The following is a 12672-nucleotide window of genomic DNA, read 5'->3' as shown; positions in this document are numbered from 1 at the left end:
TCTTTGTCAATGTTTTATAATTTTCAGTGTTTAGAACTTTCACATATGTGGTTACATTTATTCGAGGATTTTCGGGGGTATGGGGTTTTAAATATTATTGCTTTCAACGTCCATTTTATGGTATCTCATGATTAATGTGTAGAAATGCAAGAGACTTCTTTACATTAATTTTGTACCCTGCTCCCTTGATGAAATTATTTATTGTGTATAATAGTCAGTGTGGAGCCCCTAGGACTCTCTATGAAGATTGTTATGCCATCAGTACTGGTGACAATTTTGCCTCTTTCTTTCCATTTTGCATTTCTTTTTCTTCTTTTTCTTTTCCTTTTCCTTTCTTCTATTACTATTGAACAGAATTGGTGAGAGAAGGAATCCTTATCTTGTTCCCATATTCACCCAGAATTCTTTCACCCTTTCCCCTGAGTATTATAAATTGTCATAAATGACCTTTAGTATGTTGAGAGGTGATCCCATTTTACTTACTTTCATGAGAATTCTGATGATGAATGTATGTTCAATTTTGTCAAATGCTTATACTTTGTGTATTGACATGGTCTTGTGAGTTTTGTCCTTCCTTTATTAGATAAGTGTCATGCTGATTAACTTGTGTATGTTAAACCATCCTTGAGACTCTGGAAGGAATCCAACTGATCATTGTGTATAAACCTTTCTAAGTATTGCTGGATTCATTTGTTGATGTTTTTCTAGGATTTTTGAATTGATATCATCATTCATCAAGGATATTGCGTTTTCATTTTCATTTTTTTTTTGGTAGTGTCTTTGACTGATTTTGTTATCAGGGTAATGGTGGCCTCATGGAATAACTTTGGGAATTTTCCTTCCTCCTTCATTTCTTAAAATATTTGGGGGGAAAAATTATTAGTGAAGGCATCCAGGCATTTTGTTCAAGGGGTGTTTATAAAATTATACAATTTATTTAACTTATACTGATTGCTCTTTTAATGTTCTCAGTTTTCTCTTTATTCAGTGTTGGCGGGATGTACGTTTCTAGAAATTTGTCCATTTCTTTTAGATCGTCCAGTTTGTTGTCAAGTAACCGCTCGTTGTGCTTTCATAATCTTTTTTTGTATTTCTGAAATATCAGATATTATTTCTACTCTTTCATTTCTTATTTTGTTTGGGTCCACTCTCTGTTTCTTGATAAGCCTGGCTAAATACTTACCTGTTTTTTAATATTTTTTAAAAAATTATATGGGTTGATTTTATGATTTGTAATTTATTTTTCAACTATTATTTTATTTTTTTTCAACATAAGCATTACAGATTTCTCATTCTACTGCCTTTGGGTTTTGTTTGTTCTTATTTCTTGTTATTTTGGGCAGTATGCTTCATCCTTTCTATGATGTTTTTCTAGTTCCTTGTAGAAGTCTTGATTTGTTCTCAACTTCCCTCTTAGATTTGTCTTTGCTGCATCCCGTATGTTTTATGAAGCTGTGTTTTCATTTTAATTTGTCTCCAGGTATGATTTTATTACCTCTTTGATTTCATCATTGACCTTGTTTTATTGTATTTCTTTAAAGGATGTGGTTTGACTTCTTGATAGTGCTTTTTCTATTTTTCTTTCTAGAGTTGATACACAGTTTCTTACTTTTGTGTATGGAAAAATACTTGCTGAAATCTAAATTTGCTTAAAGTTCCTGAGGCAATTTTCACGACATAATATGTGGTTAATTCCTTAGATAACATCCTGTGAACACTTGAAATGTTTATGTGTTCTAATTTTCTGATGCAGTGTCCAATAGCTCAGTTAGGTTCAAATGATCTTATATGCTATGAAGATCTCTGTTTCCTTACAGATATTCATTCTGGATGATCTGGCTATCAGAATAGTTAGGTGTTAAACTCATCTATTATTATTGTTTTATAATGAATTAAATCTTTCATGTCTAGTAAAATTTCATTTTATACTTTGGATCTATGGTTTTGGGTCCATATATAATTTAAAGAGTGTAACACCCTATTTTTTATTGATCAGTTTTTATTTATATAGTCTCATATTTGTTTCATTTTGGCCCCTATTTAAAAACGTGTTTTGTATGAGTTGAGCATTGCAATCTGCACTCTCTTGTCATTTTCATGGAATATATTTTCCATTTATTTCCAGACTATATTTATCTTCCACCATAAAGTGAGACTTTTTGGTGGGGAGGCAAAGATGGTGGAGAAGAAAGATGCTCGTAGCTCACCCTTTTAATCAAATGCACCAAGACTCATATACACAGACCCACCCAGCTAACCAGAGAACCTCCAGAACTCTGACAGATCATTCTCCTCTTCAATAGTTAAGATGCAAAAAATCTGGTAGGAGAAAAGGAGGAAAGAAAGAAGAAAAGGCAAAACAGAGTGGGGCAGTTCCCAAAGTGAGGGCGCAGCAAAGAAGGGCTGGTGCTCATTCACTGTGTCTCCCCTCTCAAACTGAGTGATTGGCAGGACATAGGGGAAGCCTCCAAGTCTTGTACATGTACATAGTATAAGTTGACTGACAGAACTAAGTGAAACAGGCACAGAGGATCCCTGTGACACTCAGCCAAAGATGCAGCCCAGAAGCTGAGGGCAGGGCCTTGTTGCCCGAGCTGGGTGGTAGATGGGAATGGCTGCACTGTGGTGGCCTGGGGGAATGGAGTTGGCTTTGTGTCATGGCTGTGGGTGCACAGGGCAGAACAATGTGGGCCCTCCATAAAACAACAGGGCAAATGTGCCCTGTGGATGAAAGGGTGCATTCCCCATCTCTGAAAATCCACAAAAGTTTCTTGGTGAAGATAGCTGGGGCTCAGACACAGCCACCATACCTTCTGGTGCTTTACAACCATGTGGCAGAGGGTGTAAAACCTGCATCTACACCTAAGGAATTAGCAGCCTCAAGGGCCAGACCGAGACTTGTCTACAGCCTGAGGCACATATTATACTACTGTCTGGTTCCTCAGAGAACTTGTCTGCCAAGACAAACAAGGAGCTGGATTTTGGCCCAGACCAGGTACAGGGCTGTTCCTCAGTCTTCCCTCAGCCCACTTCTGGTGTGCAAACCTTAGGCAGAGCATAAAGTGACACAGAGCAGCAGAGTGATCAGCAACCTGAGGGGGAGGATGGCCCCTCAAATTTTGGGCTGGAATACAGTCCCTGACCATTGGGCTGGGAGAGGTTGTGATGCCCAATCCTGCCTTGTCAGTCTGCAACATCTGACTGCAGTATCGGGCAGGGCAGTGACAAGCCAGCCCAGAGTAAAGAGAGCTTCATCAGACCCAGTGTTGGGTGTAGGATCGATCTGCTTGATGACCTGCCCTGGGAGCAGAACAGATGAGGGCTCCAATGGAGGGCCTCTGGAAACAACAACCTGAGATTCCAAATCAGGATGAATAAAGAAAGAATTCACATTAAATGTACATAGTATCCAGGAGGACACTGACCACCCCCTTGTATTAATCTGTTTTTACCAGTTCCATTTTCTATTACACTCTTAATTTTTATTTCTTATTGAATTATATATACCCCAATTTTAATCCCTTTGAAATTTTTTAAATTTATTTATTATTATTATTTTTCAAACCTCTGCTTCAAATTCCTTTTCTATTATTCATTTTACAATGCCTTCAAAACTTTATTTAGCCCTTCTTTAAAATTCTTTATCTTTCTCTCTCTTTTATCTCTTTTCTAAGTTGTATAACTACATAGGCTTTAGGTAGTTAAACTCCTTTAGGACCACAGTAGATAACTGATACACCAAAAACCACAGTGCCAGAGAGGTAGTAGAAAGTTGAAGAAGCATAGAAACAATTCCCTATTAAAAGAACAAGAGAAATCACCTGAAAGAATGATCAGTGAAATAGACATCGATATCCAACTTGATCAAGATTTCAAAAACGGAGTGACCAAATACTGAAGGTAATAAAAGAGATAGTGTTTACAGATATAAAATATGTCAAAAATGAAATGGAAGATTTAATGAAGTGCCGAGTAGAATAGGTAAACATGTTGACTGAGATGAGGAATGATTTAGAGGTGTAGCAAAGCTGACTAGATAATGCAGAGGAATGAATTAGTGACTTAGAAGACACGACAATAGAAAGCACCCAATCAGAAGAGCTACAAGAGAAACAATGAGAAACAATTGAAAAAAGCTCAAGTGACCTATGAGATAATAGAAAGCATGCCAATCTTGGCAAGATAGAAGTCCAAGAAGGGGAAGAAAGATCAAAGGGGATTAAAAAGTTTTTCTAGAAATCATGACTGAGAACTTCCAAAACTTAAAGAAGGAATCAGATATCCAAATACAGGAAGCCCAGAGTGTCCCAAACATGAAGAACACAAATACACCCGCACTAAGACATATAATTAAGGTGGCCAGAGTCAAAGATAAAGAAATGATCCAAAAGGCAACAAGAGAATGGTAAAGTGTTAGGTATAAGGGAATCCCCATAAAGCTACTAGCTGATTTTTCTACACAAATACTACAGGCCAGAATGGAGTGGCAAGACATATTCAAAGTCCTGAATGAAAAAATTAAATACTGTAGGATACTTTGACCAGCAATGCAATTCTTTTTGGTAGAAGTAGAAATAAAGGACTTTACAGATAAGAAAAAGCTTCAAGAGTTTAGCAACACTAGACCCATGCTAAAATAATTATTGAAAAGTCTTCTCTAAAAAGAAAAGCAGCAGGATGCAACAGAAATGTGATACTCACAGCTGGAAAGGTGATAATTCATGAATGACAAATAAAATAAACACAAAATTTTAAAAGAAGTCATACAAATCATTGAGAGTGGAAGAGGGAGGCAGGGAAATACAGAATTTTTTTTTTTTTGGTCTTTCATTTATATTTTTTGTTCTCAGATAGGATAGGTTTGAGATAATCTAACTATCCGTTTAATAAAAGCAGTTATGGTAATGGTCTAATGGACTTCTAAAAAAGGGTAACAAGAAAACAAAAACTTATTTGGGAGTCACTAAAACTAAATAAATTTCATGATAATACAAAGGAAAATGACCAAACCATAAAAGGAAGATGAAAGGAATAAAGAGGAAATAACAAATCAACTGTAAACATAAGGTCAAAGTGGCAGTAAACACAAGCCTATCATCAATTATTTTAAAAGTTAATGGACTAAATGCTCCAGTCGAAAGTCATAGAGTGGCAGGCTGTATAATAAAGCAAGAACCTTCAATATGTTGCATACAAGAGACCTACTTCAGAGAGTAGGACAGATATAGATTGAGAATGAAAGGATGGAAAGGGTATTCCATACAATTGGAAAAGCCAAAAAACAGTTGTTGCATTACTGATTTCAGACAAAATAGTCTTTAAAACAAAGGTCATAAAGAAAGATAAAGAAGGACATTTTATAATGATTGAAGGAGTGATACAGTATGAGAATAGCCCACTCGTTAATACATATGCACCAAATAGAGGAGCACCTAAGTACATAAAATAATTACTAACAGATATAAAGTGGGATTCATATTTGGAGATTTGAACAATGCATTAACATCACTGAGCAAATCATCGAGATAGAAAATAAATTAGGCAACAGAAAAATTAAACAATACAATAGAAATATTACACTTGGTGGATATTTTCAAAGCATTGCAACCCCCCCAAATCAGGATATATATATGCTTTTCAAGTGCACGTGGAATATTTTCCAGGATTCATGGTGTACTTGGGCACAAAAGAAATCTCAGCAATTTTAAGAAGATAAAAATTACCTCAAGCATCTTTACCGAACACAATACCATGAAGCTAGAAATCAACAACAGAGAAAAAAGGAGAACAAAGGAAAACATGGAGATAAAACATTATGTTATTAAAAAACCAATGGGTCAATGAAGAAATCAATGCTGAAATGACAAATTACCTTGAGACAAAAGAAAATGAAAGCAAAACCACACAAAATTTATGGGACACAGCAAAAGCAGTGCTGAGAGGGGAGTTAATACTGATACAGGCCTTCCTCAAGAAAGAAGAACAACCACAAATAAACAATTTAACCCTCCAGCAGAATGAAGTAGAAAAACAAGGCCAAAAAGGCAGTGGAAGGAAAGAAATCATCAATAATGGGGAGGAAATAAATAAAATAGATATTAAAAAGACCATAGGAAAAAAGTCAACCAATCCAAAAGCTGGTTTTTCCAAAAAGTAAGTTAAATCAACAGACCTCTGGCCAAACTCAAAAAGAAGAAAAGAGAGAGAGCACAAATTAGCAAAATGAGAAAGGAAAATGGAGAAATTACAACAAAAAAATAGAAAAACAGAATATCATACGAGAATATTATGAAGAGTATATGGAATAAAACAGTATAACCTAGAAAAGATGGACAAGTTTCTGGAAACATACTGTCCACCAAGAATGAATCAAGACGAAACTGACCCCTTGAACAAATAGAGCACTAGAAATGAAATCAAAATAGCAATATAAAACCTCCCTACAAATAACAGTCCAGGACTGGACAGATTCACATCGGAATTCTACCAAACAAACAAAGAAAAACACATACCAGTCCTTCTGAAACTCTTCCAGAAGTTTGAAAATGAAGGAATACTCCCAAAGACATTCTATGAAGCCACAATCACCCTGATACCACAAGCAGGCAAAGACACTACCAAATAAGAGGATTATAGGCCAATAACATTGATGAACACAGATGCAAATATCCTCACCAAAAGAGTAGCAAATAGAATCCAACAACACAGAAGAAAGATTATATATCATGACAAAGAGGGGATCAAACTAGGGACACAGGGGTGGTTCAACTTATGCAAATCAATCAATGTAATACAGCACATCAACAAGAGGAAGGGCCAAAACCACATGATCATATCAATACATGCAGGAAAAACATTTGAAAAATTCAACACCCACGTATGATAAAAATTCTGACCAAATTGGGCATAGAGGGAATATATCTCAGCAAACAAACCTGCAGCCAGCATAGTACTCAAAGGTGAGAGAGTCAAATTCTTCCTACTAAAATCTGGGACAGTAAAAGGATGCACACCATCATGACTCCTACTCAAGATAGTCTTGGAAGTCCAAGCCACAGCAATCAAACAAGAGAGAGAAGTAAAAGGGATGAAAAATTTGAAAGGAAGAGATAAAAGTCTAACTATATGCAGATAATATGTTACTATTTATAGAAAACCATACAAGATCCAGAATGAAATTACTACAGCTGATCAAAGAATTCAGCAAGGTAGCAGGTTACAAGATTAAGGTTCAAATATCTGTGGCATTTCTTTATGCTAATGATTCAGATAATACTATAGAGCTATAGTCAACATGACAACACTGTATTGGTAGATAAACATACATATAGGCCAATGGCACAGTATAAAGAGCCTAGAAATGATCCCAAAAACGTTTGGTCAATTAATCTTAGACAAAGGAGGTAAGAAATTACAATGGAAAAGAGATAGTCTCTTCAGCAACTGTTGTTTGGAGAACTGGACAGCAGCATATAATTCAATGAAGCTAGAACACTCCCAATGAAGCCAGAACACCATGCACAAAAATAAACTCAGAATGGATCAAATACTTAAACATAAGACAAGACACAATAAACCATAAAGAGGAAAATATAGGGAAAATATTATCTGATATAAGTCTCGAAAATTTTCTCGTAGAATAAATAAAACCAAGAATAAACGAATGAGACCTAATGAAACATACAAGCTTCTGCACAGTAAAGAAACCGGAAGTAAAACAAAAAGTCAACCTACGGAATGGGAAAAAATTTGCATATGAAACCGTCAAAGACTTGATCTCCAGAGTATATAAGCAGCTCATCTAACTGAATAAGAAAAAATAAACAACCCAATTCAAAATTGGGCAGAAGACCTGAACAAGCGATTCTCCAAGGAAGACATACAAATGATCAAAAGACACATCAGAAAATGCTCAATATCACTTATTATCAGAGAAATGCAAATCAAAACTGCAATGAGATATCACCTCACACCAGTCAGAATGGCCATCATTGAAAAATCCACAAATGATAAATGCTGGAGAGGCTGTGAAGTAAAGTTAACCGTCCTTCATTGCTGGTGGCAATGAAGTTTGGTGCAGCCACTGTGGAAAACAGGATGGAGATTCCTCAAAAGCCTAGGAATAGACTTACCATATAACACAAGAATCGCGCTCCTGGGCATAAATCCAGAAGGAACCCGACTTCAGGAAGACACCTGCACCCCAATGTTCATAGCCAGCATTATTTACAATAGCCAAGACATGGAAACACCCTAAATGTCCATCGACAGTTGACTGGATAAAGAAGAGGTGGTATATTTATACAATGGAATAGTAGTCAGTCTTATAAACTGATAACATAATGCCATTTTCAGCAACATGGATGCTCCTGGAGAAAATCAGTCTATGTGAAGTAAGCCAGAAAGAGAAAGAAAAATATCATATGAGAAGGCTCATGTGTGGTATCTAAAAACAAAACCAAACCAAACAAAAAACTCATAAATACAAAACAGAAATAGACTCGCAGGCAGAGAATACAAAATTTTAGTTGCCAAGTGGGTGGGGTGTGGGAATAGATAGTCTGGGACTTCAAAATTCTAAAATAGATAAACAGGACAGTACTGTATAGCACAGGGAAATATATAAAAGATCTTAAGGCAGCTCACAGGGGAAAAAATGGTACAAGAAATGTGTATAAGTTCATTGTAACTAAAAATGTATGCTCTACAATGGAATTTGAGACACCTTTGTAAAATGATTAAAATCCATAAAAAAAAGTTAAAAAAGAAAAAAACATGAACCTAAATATTACATGTATAAATATAAATTAGAGAGATAAACAACTATGCAAAAGAGTAGTAAAACCTAAATTTTGTTTTTGTTGTCTTTTTACGATAAGCAAAATCAAAAATCCTCTATCCAGATGCATCATGAAGAAAAGAGAATTGATCCAAAGAAATAAAGTCAGAAATAAATATGAAGAAATAACAATTGTTCCCTCAGATATACAAAAAGGGGATCATTTTGTCAACACTTATATGACAATGAACTGGACAACTTAGAAGAAATAGACAAATGTCTAGAAAGAGACAGGGATAAGGAGAAACAAATAATTTGAACAAACTGTTTATTAGAAGAAAGAAACAATCTGCATTTAAAAAATCGTTAAACGTTAGTGCAGATTTAAACAGCTCCCATGGAACACTGTACAAAAATTCAAAGCAGAACTTATAATCTTCACACTATTCAAAAATAGTGAAGATGTGGGAAACTCACAAATTATTTCTATGAAACTTTCATCACCCTGATAGCAAAGCCAACAAACAAACTACAGGCATATAAAATTTCAAGCCAATATCTTTGATTGACATAGATGCAAAAATTCTAAAAAATATTATTAGCAAACTAAATCCAGCAATAATTAAAATGAATTATACAACATGATCAACTTTAATTTATTGCAGGGTAATAAGAGAGGTGGAACATACATGAAATCAATCAGTTCGATACACCACATTAACAAAAGAAAAAGGGAAAATGAAATGATCATCCCAATAAATCCATCAAAAGCATTTCACAAACTTCAACTTTTATTCATTAAAAAGCAGCAACAACAGCAATAACAAAAAACAACAGAAAGAACAACAACAGAAACCTCTAACAAAAGCAGGATTCAGGAAAAATATCTCAACGTAAATGAGTCATTAATAACAGACACACAGACAACATAATATGCAAAAGTGAATAACTGAAAGCCAAATTAAGGAATAAGACAAGGATGCCCACTCTCACCATTTCTATTAAACACAGTATGGGAAGTCCTAGCAACAGTAATCAGACAAGAAAAAAATGTTATTCAAGTTGGATTGAATGAAGTAAAACTGTTATTATTTTAGATGACATGATAATATATATAGAGAACCCTAAAGATTCACCACACAGAAACAAATAAAACTAATAAAGACATTTAGCAAAGTAGCATGATTCATGATTAATATACAAAAACTGTCACATTTCTTTACCCTAACAAAGAAATATTCCATAATTTTAAAAAATCCATATGAAATCAAATCAAAAATGAAAAACTTATGGAAAAACCAAGATAGTAAAATCTATAGGAGACTGATAAATATATCTGAACATGATGCCTAGAAATGGAAAGAAATCTCAAGGTCTTAGTTTAGAGGAATTAATATTGTTAAAATATACATACAAAAAATGATGTCCACAGATATAAATTGATGCAGTTTGAACTACATGATATTTTCCACAGAAATTAAAACAGTCCTAAGATTTGTATGTAACTGCAAATGTACCAGAACTGCCAAAGGAACAATGAGGAAAAAGAACAAATTTGGAGCCATAACCCAATAACCTCCCAGATATCAGACTATATTACGAAAACAGTAATCAAAATAGCACAATACTGGAAAACGAACAAACATCTATATCACTGGAACAGAATACAAGGTAGAAATAAAACATCACAACCATGGTCAACTAAACTATGACAAAGGAAACAAAAATATACCATGCTGAAAAGACAGTCTTCAGCAAGTGATGTCGAGAAAGCAAGGCATCTACATGTAAATCAATGAAATTAGAACACTCCATCACACTGTACAAAAATAAACTCAAAATGCTTGAAATATCTGAATATAATACATGACAAAATAAAACTCCTGGAAACTAACATAGGCAAAACAAGACATAAATTGTAGCGAATTTTTCATATGTCAATCTCCCATGCTGAAAACAATAAAAGCAAAACAAACAAATAGGTCCTAATTAAACTTAAAACCTTCTTCATAGCAAAATAAACAATATGAAAAGATGAAATTCCTAATGGGAGAAAACATTAGAAAACAATGCAATTAACAAGAGGCTAATTTCTAAAATACACAAATCGTTCATAAAACTCCATTTCAAAAATCTATAATCTACTCAGCCAGAAAATGAGCAGAAGAGAATTCTCTAAAAAACACACACAGATGACAATCAGAAACATAAAAACATGCTCACATAGCTAATCATTATACAAATGCAACACAAAAATAAAATAATGTTTTACGTCACACTAGTCAGAAGGGCTGTCATCAAAATGTCTACAAATAATAAAGACTGTGGAAGTTGTGGAGAAAAAGGGACTCTCCAACGGTGTTGGTGGGAATGAAAATTGGTGCAAGCACTTTGGAAACAGTATTGATGTTCCTTTAAATAATTAAAATAGACCTATCATATGACTCAGCAATCCCACTCCAGGGCATATAAAGCATAAAACCTGAAAACAATGTATCCTAGGGTAAAACATAAGAAGCACACTCTGACATTGGACTGAAATTGATTCTACATATATCTCCTCTGGCAAGGGAAGCAGAGTGAAATCTAACAAAATATGATTGTATCACTCTAAACAGATTTACACTGCAGAAGAAATGATCAATAAAATGAAAAGTCAACCAACATATTGGGAGAATATGTTTGCATGTGATATTTTCCAATCAATTGTTAATATCCAAATATATGGCAAACTCTTACCCCACAACACCAATAAAAGAACAAACAATCCAATTAAAAAAGTACGTAAGAACTGAATAGATAGATCTCAATCAATTATCTGTAGAAAACTTACAGATGCCTAAATGACACATGAAAATATGTTCAGAGTTATCAATTATTAGGAAAGTCATAAACCAAAAATGAGACAAGACTTCAAAATTGTCAGAAATTTCTCATCAAAAAGAAAAGAAACATATATTGGTGAGATTGTAGAGAAAAAGGAACACCATGGACACTTTTTATAGGAATGCAAAGTATTGATTCCATTGCATATGTACATCAAATTTTCTTCATCCATTTTTCGGTCAAGGGATGTTGGGTTTGCAGGTTCCTGTCTGAAGGCTCTAAAGAATAAGCCCATGGGCTGAACTGATAAACAAACTGTGAGGAATGTCACATATCCAGGCTGGATAAGAAGTGGCCTGCACATTGTATCCAGTATGGATGGCTAGATAGCCTATGCTGGGTAAGATCCTCAGAGGAGGACAACCTAAGACAGGCACAGCCGGCTGGATAAGAGATGGCCTACTTAATGAAGTTCCGTGATGAACTTTAAAACAATCCTTGATCATTTAACATCCTGTGCTTACTGCAGGATCATGGGGACATAAATAGCTTAAGATTATTAACATTGTTATAACTTAGATGATATATGAGGCATTGTGCATGTCCTACATAAACCCTTTTCCTAGGAATCAATAAAAAGAGAACTGCTCCTCTTCTGTCCACACAGTGTTTGTCTGTATATGATATCGTGCCACTGACAGTGTTAATGTAATTTGTTGGGAGTATTTTAAAAGGATGTTGCATTATATACAATGCTCTTTTTGCACCTATTGAAATTATTATGTGAGTTTTATTTCTCATTCTGTAAGTGTGGCATGTCACCTATATTGATCTGAATATTTTGAAGTATCTTTAAACCCAGGGATAAGTCCCTTTACTCATTGTATGTGCATGATACATTAATGTGTTGTTGAATTGACTTTCCTCTTTTGATGAGAATTTTGGCACATATGTTCATCAGGGATAATATTCCATATTTTGCATCTAATGTACTTTCTTGCATTGTTATGCAAATAAATCTGGCATCATAAAATAACTTTGGAATCTTTCACCCCCTTGAAATTCTT

This window comes from Vicugna pacos, unplaced genomic scaffold (assembly GCF_048564905.1).
Source record: "Vicugna pacos unplaced genomic scaffold, VicPac4 scaffold_20, whole genome shotgun sequence".
In the NCBI taxonomy this organism is placed as follows: domain Eukaryota; kingdom Metazoa; phylum Chordata; class Mammalia; order Artiodactyla; family Camelidae; genus Vicugna; species Vicugna pacos.
This window is presented reverse-complemented; position numbering follows the sequence as displayed.